Consider the following 8810-nt stretch of genomic DNA (forward strand, 5'->3'; position numbering starts at 1 on the left):
CTCCTTATATATAAACTCACTCCACTTGAATCTGCTGATTTTATATTTAATATTCCTTATCCTCCTAAACCTGAACTCCTACCTCCTACATTCAAGAGATGCAGAGCAAGCACTTTATATGGATAAAGTCTTTTAGTTCTTGCAGGGTTTCTGTGAGCCAGGTACTCTCTGACAACTCATTTTGCAGGTGAGGAAACCAATGCTTTAAAGTACACACCCTGGAATCAAGGACTAGAACCAAAGCAATCTGATATCAAAGCCCCTGTTTTTTTTTTTTATCATCCCTAAATTTTTTTCACTGTGACAAAATGCACAACATAAAATTTACCATTTTAACCTTTCTTTTGGTAAAGATACACATTAACATCAGCATTCAGGTTGAAACATAATTGTCTTACAAAGACTGTAAATTGAAATGTCATCATTGACTTGCAAGGTGCCACACCAGTCCCCCTTGAGCCTTTCCTGCCTGTTTCTTACATCAAAGGAGTCATATCCATTCCACAAAATAAAAATTGAAGTAGCCTTGGCTTACCAGCAATTACACTTTCACTTCTCCCACCCAGCTAATTGTTTTAAAACTAACTTGCTAATATGCTGTTGGTATAGAAAGAAAGTGAAGCTGCTTAGTCGTGTCCAATTCTTTGCAACCCCATGGACTATAGCCCATCAGGCTCCTTTGACCATGGGATTTTCCAGGCAAGAATACTGGAGTGGGTTGCCATTTCCTTCTCCAGGGGATCTTCCCGACCCAGGGATCGAACTCAGGTCTCCTGCATTGCAGGTAGACACTTTACTGTCTGAGCCACCAGGGAAAATTTATTCATAATAGACGTGAGATAAAGGATAACCATTTTAACCATTTTTAAGTGTACATTTCAGTTACATTATGTATTTCCACTATCGTGCAACCATCACCATTTGTCTGTCTTCAGAAAAATTTCATCATCCCAACCAGAATGAAACTGTACCCATTAAACACGAACACCCCATCCACTCTTCCTCCTCTGCCCCGGGTAACATCTTTTCTACTTTCTCTCTGCACTTGCCTATTTCAGGCACTTCATATAAGTGAAATCATGCAATATTTGTTCTTTTGTGACAAAGGCCCTGCCTGAAACAGTTAATTTCATTTTTATTTGAACACATATTATATAATTTGGATCACAGTCAAAGGGGGAATTAACCTTATCTCTAGCATCATGCTTGTTTTAAATAAGGAGAAGGAAGATACATGTGGCTGGATTTTATAATACTAGCAACTGTACAAGGGGAAAAAACATCTAATGGGTACCAAATTGTATGCTTCCTATTCATCAGTTTCCTTCCCCAAATCAATCAGTATCACCAGCTTCTAGTGTGCCCTCCAAATCCTAATGTGTGTATACAAATCTACGCATATATATGCACATGAGTCCCCTTTTTAAATTATCTACTTTTACTTTAAACTTTGTTTTTGTATTGGAATATAGCCAATTAACAAATAATGTGATAGTTTCCAATGAACGGTGAAGGGACTCAGACATACATATACATGTATCCATTCTCTTAAACTCCCTTTTTAAAATACATACAAATGCGCGGGCGCACACACACACCCACACACCTGGTAGAACACTATACGCTGTTCTATACCTTGCATTTTTCTTTTAACAGTACATCCAGGAGACGGTTTCACATTTATTCATGAAGAGCGACTGCTGTCTTTTGACCGACTGCCTCATATTCTCTTGCATGGCTGTACTGACATGTACAGCACTTAGTTCCCCTCTGGTGGCTGTTCAGCTAATTTCCAATCACTTGCTCTCACACAACACTGAGTCTCTTTGTTCTAAAAGAATGTGTTCAATGCAACGATATCCACGGGATACATTTCAAGAGGTGAAGTGGTAGAGACAGAGGTTGTGAGCATCATAAATATCAACAGTTTTCCTAACTCCTGCCCCACCACCCCTGCCAAGATTGCTCAGTATGTGCTCCCACCAAGGAAGTCTGAGAATCCTGGTGTCTCCACCAGCACTGGGTGTTACCTAGCAATCCCGCAGGTGGAAAATAGAATTGATGTGGTTTTGTTGTGTGCTTTTGTTTTCAGAGTTGGGCATCTTTTCATCTGTTTGAATTCCATTTGTATTTCTTTTAATGTAAACAGCTGAATCATATCCTCTGTTCCTTTTTCCTTCCATTTTTGAAACAAGCAGTTGATCTTTAATTTGTAAGAGCTCTCTATGAAATTAACTCTCTGTCATAAAAGTGGCATATATTTTTATTAGTTGGACATGCCTGGGCTTATGGATTTTTGTTTGTTATGGTCATATCAGTTCAGTTCAGTTGCTCAGTCATGTCTGACTCTTTGTGACCCTATGGACTGCAGTATGCCAGGCTTCCCTGTCCATCACCAACTCCCCAAGCTAGCTCAAGTCGGGAATGCCATCCAACCATCTCAACCTCTATCGTCCCTTTCTCCTCCTACCTTCAGTCTTTCCCAGTATCAGGGTCTTTTCCAAGGAGTCAGTTCTTTGCATCAGGTGGCCAAAGTATTGGAGCTTCAGCTTCAGCATCAGTCCTTCCAATGAATATTCAGGATTGATTTACTTTAGGATTGACTGGTTTGATTTCCTTGCAGAGGTCATGTAGAAATAATTAATTTTTATGTAGGCAGACTTAACAACTTTTATCTTTAAGGCAAGGCCCCTGCTTCTACCCATTAGGCTGTCTGGCCTCTCTGCTCTGATCAGTGATTTGAAGATGACATGTAGAGTGGGTCTGTTTCTCCCTAAGAGGTCCGCTACAAAACATGATTGTCCAACCTGGACTTGGGCCTGGACATGTGATCTCAAGGCTCTGAGGGAGAAGAGACAGCCCACGAAGGCCCCCAGGCACAGGGAGTCTGTAATTGAGGGCTTTCATAATGGAGGGGGATAGCTCCTCAGCTGCCTGGGGTATCCTGCCCTGGAGAACAACTCCTCTGCAAGTCAAATCTTGCCCCTAGATTCTCAAGGTGGGCCCCCTGGAGGCTGTGAGACTAGAAGGGAGAGCAAGCTGTCAAGAATAAAAACCCCGGGACTTCCCTGGTGGTGGTCCAGTGGTTAAAAATCCACCTTGCAATGCAGGGGATGTGAGTTTGATCCCTGGTCAGGGAACTAAGATCCCACATGCCTTGGGGCAGCTAAGGCCTTGAGCCACAACTCCTGAGCCCACACACCACAACTAGAGAGTCTGTGTGCCAGAAGGGTGCAACGAGGATCCCGAGGGCTGCTACTAAGACCGAATGCAGTCATATAAATAAATATAAAAAAGTAAAAACCCCACAAGGCCTTGGCAACTTTCTTATCTGTAAAGAAATGGTTCTTTCCAGCCTCCCATGCTGAAGGGGATGTTCTGTTGCTTGCTCTTGGTGAGGACAGAATTCTCGCCACCTACCCATTCTTCCAGCTGGAGGTGGAGGCAGGTGGCCAAGGAGGATCTCATTTGAAGGCTTTCTCCAGGTCAGTGGTTCTGAAATTTCAGCATTCATGAGAATCATCCAAAGAGCTTGTTAAAATACAGGTTGCTGGGCCACCCCTCAGGGTCTCCAATTTAGAAGGTCTAGATTGGGTCTGAGAATCTGCATTTTGACAAAAGCTCCAGGTGATGCTGATGTTTCTGGCCCAGAGAGATTGACTAGCCCCGGAGATTCTCTCCCTGGGGACCCCCATTTCAGGCTGGGCAGTGGTGTGAGTTCAGGCGAGAAACCTACAGCCACATATTCCATCACAACAACAACAGCAACTGCTCTGTGCCAGGGACTGTGCTAAGGGCCGCATGTTCAATCTCATCTCATCCTCACGCCAAGCCCACTCAGTAGGCTTCACTAGTACTACCTCCACTTTCCAATGAGAAAACAGGAGGCTCAGAGAGGGAACATGGGCTTTAGAATCAGACAGATCTGGGGTCTGATTTCAGTTCTGTCACTGAACCATAGTCTGAGCTCTTGAGCAAGTGGCTTACCTTCCTGAGCCTCTAATTCATCAGTAAATGGAGACCAAAAAACCTGATTCCTGGGGTACTATGAGGATGAGGGGGAGTGGGGATTACAAGGGCACCTGCACACAGTAGATGCAGAAGAAATGTACATCCCCTTTCCTGAAAGCCTCATCCTTTTATGTCTTCCCAGATTCATCGTCCTGCCACTCCCTATACTCTGAGATACCTTACCTAAAGTAACACTGGATATTGTCACTTCCTAATCATGGTCTCCCTGGTCATGCTCCCAGGGCTTTGGAAAGGCTATTTCCTTTGTGTGGAAATGCTTTTCTTACTCTATTGCTCCAGAGAAACTCCTATTCATCCTTTAAAACCCATCTTAGAAGTCCCCTCCTTTTGTCACTTTCCTTGTAATGTTGTCCTCTTCCTGACCTTGGGCAGAATATCCAGGATTTTGCAGCATCTTCTTTGAAGAAAGAGCTTAAAGTGTTACTTTCATTCCTTCCTTCCTCTTTCACTTGTGCTCCCCCAACATTTTACGTGGAGTACAATTTGGAATACAAACTGCACTCTTTCAGGGATCAGACAGCTTACACCGCCAGCAGCGAGCATCACCATCACCAACGCTTAGTCTATTCCATGCTCCTGGCACTGTGGTAAGAGACTGAGGTTTGTTGATTCATTTAATGCTGAAAATAATGTTTGAGGGAAGTGCTACTTATTATCCCTCTTTTCCATATGAGGAAATTGAATCACAGAAGTGCTAAATTGGAATTCCCTGGTGGCAGTGGATAGGAATCCGATTGCGCATACAGGGGACATGGGTTTGATTCCTGGTCCAGGAAGATTCCACATGCTGCAGGGGAGCTGAGCTCGTGCGTCACAACTACTGAGCCTGAGCTCTAGAGCCCGTGAGCAGCAACTACTGAAGCCCAATTGCCTGAAAAGTCTGTGCTCCACAACAAGAGAGGCCACCGCGATAAGAAGCCCATGCGCAGCAACTCAAGAGCAGCCCCTTGCTCTCTGCAGCTAGAGAAGGTCTGCATAGCAACAAAGATCCAGCACAGCCAAAAATAAATAAATAAATAAATAGAGCAGTGCACGCATGTGAAGAAAATGTAAAATTTTCAAAAAGATCAAAAAACTGTCTCCCAAAAAGTGCTAGATAATTTGCTTTGATCACACAACTAATCCACGCCAGAGCTGGGATGCAGAAGCTGGCTATGGAGTCTGAGTTACTAACTTTGATAGTATGCTGCTCTTTATGTTTAAGGGGTGGGCCAGCTGGGGACTGTGCCATGCTCGAGGGTGCCTGCCCCATGCCAGGGGGCAGCCGAAAGTTAGGGATGGAATTGTCAGCTTTTCTGACCCTCTCTTCTCAGGAGGATCCCCAAATCCTAATCTCCCACCTTTTAAAATCTTGGGAGTAAATTAGAATTTCAAAAGGAGCATGGGCCTCACAAAAGCTGCGCACAGGTGTGCTCTGTGGGGACCGTGGCTCAGTTTGTTTCTGTATCTTAGCTCAGGGCCAGGTGCACAGTAGGTCCTTTGTAGGTGTCATGATACTTCTGGACCCCACTGTGAGCTGGGCGTGGCTCCCATAAGCTGAGGTCTCACCCTCCATCCCACTCAGCGCTGGGATTCTCTGCCCTGCCCTGGGATGTAGATGAGGTCCTAAATGGTGGCCCTGAGTGTCACCCCCTCCCTGGGGCCATCACTGGGTCTTCTCTGTCCAAGATAAGACTTGCTGCTTTCTGAGTGCTGACAATGTGCTAAGTGCTTGGTTTTGTCATCCCACTGACCCACTCAACAGTTCTGGGAGGCTGCCTTTGTCATCATCCCATGTTACAGATGTGAAACTGTGGCTCAGACACTGGAAGGGAATTATTGCCCAAGCTAGGAAGAGGTGGAGCTGGGACTGTAATGCAAAGAGCTGGGATTCCAGCTTCCCTCAGCCAGCTGTCATCAGAGCTTCCACCAAACTTTTGACAGTCCCAGCCCACAGTCTAGGCTAAGGACACTCCCACGGCACAGCCTGGACCTGGAAAGTCTGTGGTACACTAGGAAGACCCTAGACACTCTAGTCTGTCAGACATGGTTTCTAAGTCCTTCCATATCCTACTGAATGGTGGGGATGGCATTGCGAGTATGTCTAGAGGAAACTCCTGGTCACGGTCCCTTATGGGAATTCTGCCCACTAGGGCCTGGACAATCAGGGCTTGTGGCCTGGCTCAGTCCCAGGCCTTTTGGCTCAGCAACGACCGCAGATAGGGGGTTCAGGGTTTGTTCTTGTCCAAAGACAGAAGGACAGAGATGTGTATACGTACACCTGTGCATGGGTGTGTGCCTTGTGTATGTGTGCATGGCACGTGTGTGTGCAATGGGGAACAGGGGAACTTGTTCCCCAAATTCAGATCCTGTGAAGTTAGTATAGAACAAAGAAATCTTATTTCACCCAGAAATGTCAATTTATAGAAGAGGTTGAAATAGAAAACAGTCATCTAATGTTACAACTTAAATACTCAGCAATAGGCATATCCACGGAGAAGGCAATAGCACCCCACTCCAGTACTCTTGCCTGGAAAATCCCATGGATGGAGGAACCTGGTGGGCTGCAGTCCATGGGGTCGCGAAGAGTCGGACACGACTGAGCGACTTCACTTTCACTTTTCACTTTTGTGCATTGGAGAAGGAAATGGCAACCCACTCTAGTATTCTTGCCTGGAGAATCCCAGGGACGGGGGAGCCTGGCGGGCTGCCGTCTATAGGGTGGCGCAGAGTCGGACACGACTGAAGCGACTTAGCAGTATCAGCAGCAGCAGGCATATCCATGGGCTTTCCTGCGGCTCATATGGTAAAGAATCCGCCTGCAATGCAGGAGACCTGGGTTTTATCCCTGGGCCGGGAAGACCCCTTGGAGAAGGGAATGGCTATCCACTCCAGTATTCTTGCCTGGAGAATTCCATGGACAGAGGAGCCTGGCGGACTACAGTCCATGGGATTGTGAAGAGGTGGACACCACTGGGGGACTAACAGCACTATCACCTGGCATATCCATGGTGGAAGACAAGGCAGCAGTTTAAATGAGCTGGCTTTATATGCAGCCACTTGGACAACTTTCAAAGCAACGATAACTGAGTGGAGAGGGGTGGCAAGTTGCAGAAGGATGCCGGATGTACTGTACCATTTCTAGGAAACATCCACCCTCGTTACTATGCTGCTTACATACTTTCTATGGATACGCATCTATATGACTGCATGGGTGTAGGAAAGACCTAAAAGGAACACCCCAAAATATGAAGGTGGTAACCTTTGAGGGGGGCAGGGGTTACAGGCAAAGGAGATCGGATGAGTGTATATTCCTTCTTGGATCGCACAGTTCAGTGGGCAGGCAGGTGGGGTCATTGGTCATGCAGGGGATGCTTAGGTTCAGGGAACTAGCCACACAAGCCTCCCATGGACTGAGGACTGAGCTGTCGGGGTCAATCCATTGCTTTGGCTGTTCTGCCCTCACTCCAGTGCAGATGGGCGGGTGTCTGAGTGTGTGTGTGTGGGGGGGGTGTGGTAGGGGGAGCTGTCCTGCCCCCTGTGGATGGAGAAGCTCTGCGACTTCCTCTCTAAACCTCCCCCTGCCTCAGTTTCTCCCTCCAGACTAGACGACAAGGTCCCGCTTCAGCTGCACACGTTCTGCCCCCAACCCCGCCCCCACCCCGCCCAGCCCACCCAGGTGTTGACTTATGCTTCTCTGGGAAACAGAGAGCAGGGCCTTCGGAGCTGGTCTCCCCGCGCTGGGCAGTCTCAAGGGGCACACTCATTGAAGACACCCCCGTTCCCCAGAGGGAGGCTGGTCGAGGAGGCTAAGGTGAGTGAGCTCTGTGGTCAAAATCTGGCCTCAGCAACTTGTCCCAAGGACCCAGGGAAGCTGCTGCGGCCTCTGGCCCTCAGTTTTCCCCTTTGTTAAATGGAAACACCGTGAAGACTACCTAATTTCAGCAACGCGTTGTGCGTCCAGGCGCCTAGCTCTCAGGTGTCGCTGTTGTCACCCTCCCAGAGGACCTCGCATCCCGCCCCTTCGGTGCCGAGGACGCCGCCGCCCTCTCGGCCGCCCCCGACGGCGCACTCGTCCGAAACCTCGGCTCGCGTCCGGGGGTCTTCCCCTCCCCGTCCTCCCGGGCGGTCGCCCTGCGCCGGAGGCCGGATCCCAGCAGTGCCGCCGGCGCGAGCGCCGAGCGCCCTCGGGTGGGAAACGGCGGGGCGGGCGGCGGGGAAAGCGCGGAGCCCGGCGTCGCGGTCATACCTGCTTCCCGCGGCGGCTCGGGATGCGTGCGGCGGCGGCGGCGGCGGCGGCGGCGGCCGGGCGGCTCTGGCGGCGGTGCCGCGAGCGCAGGGAGACACGGACGGGGAGGGAGCGGGCAGCGGGGCGGGGAAGCCCGGGAGCGCGGCGGGCGGGGCTTGGCGGGGCCGACGGCCGGGCCACCGCACCGCCCGGCTCCCCGCGGCCCTTCTTTCTCCCTCTGCCCCCAAACGAGCTCTGGCCTCGCGCGCTCCCTTGTTCCCGCGTCCACAGCCGCGTCTCCCCAGCTCATCCACCCAGACCCTTGCGCACACACCCCCGCATTTTCCCTCCGCACATCCCGATGCGTGGCACAGATCCGTACACACAGACCCCGTCATCCGTCATCCTCGTGTTCCCAGAAAGACCACGGTCCCAGCAGCACACACACGCCCTGCGCAGTGCCCCATCCTGCCCCGGGCGCGCCTGGACTCTGGGCGCACACCTGTCCAATCACGCCCATCGCAACCCTAACCCGCCGCAGGCAGTGTCCTCGGGCGGCGTGAGGACTTCC

At 49.5% G+C, this 8810-nt stretch overlaps 1 protein-coding gene across 1 annotated transcript in view; it reads right to left on the reverse strand.

Moving 5' to 3' along the window:
• The window catches only part of SCNN1B (sodium channel epithelial 1 subunit beta), a 73130-nt gene extending 64832 nt beyond the window's left edge, over nt 1-8298 (reverse strand). Inside the window, exon 1 of the mRNA XM_068967921.1 lies at nt 8261-8298. The gene's annotated coding sequence lies outside the window, so the exon portion shown is untranslated. The remainder of the gene's footprint in view (nt 1-8260) is intronic.
• Between the last annotated feature and the right edge of the window lie 512 nt (nt 8299-8810).

The sequence above is a fragment of the Capricornis sumatraensis genome, chromosome 3 (assembly GCF_032405125.1).
Source record: "Capricornis sumatraensis isolate serow.1 chromosome 3, serow.2, whole genome shotgun sequence".
In the NCBI taxonomy this organism is placed as follows: domain Eukaryota; kingdom Metazoa; phylum Chordata; class Mammalia; order Artiodactyla; family Bovidae; genus Capricornis; species Capricornis sumatraensis.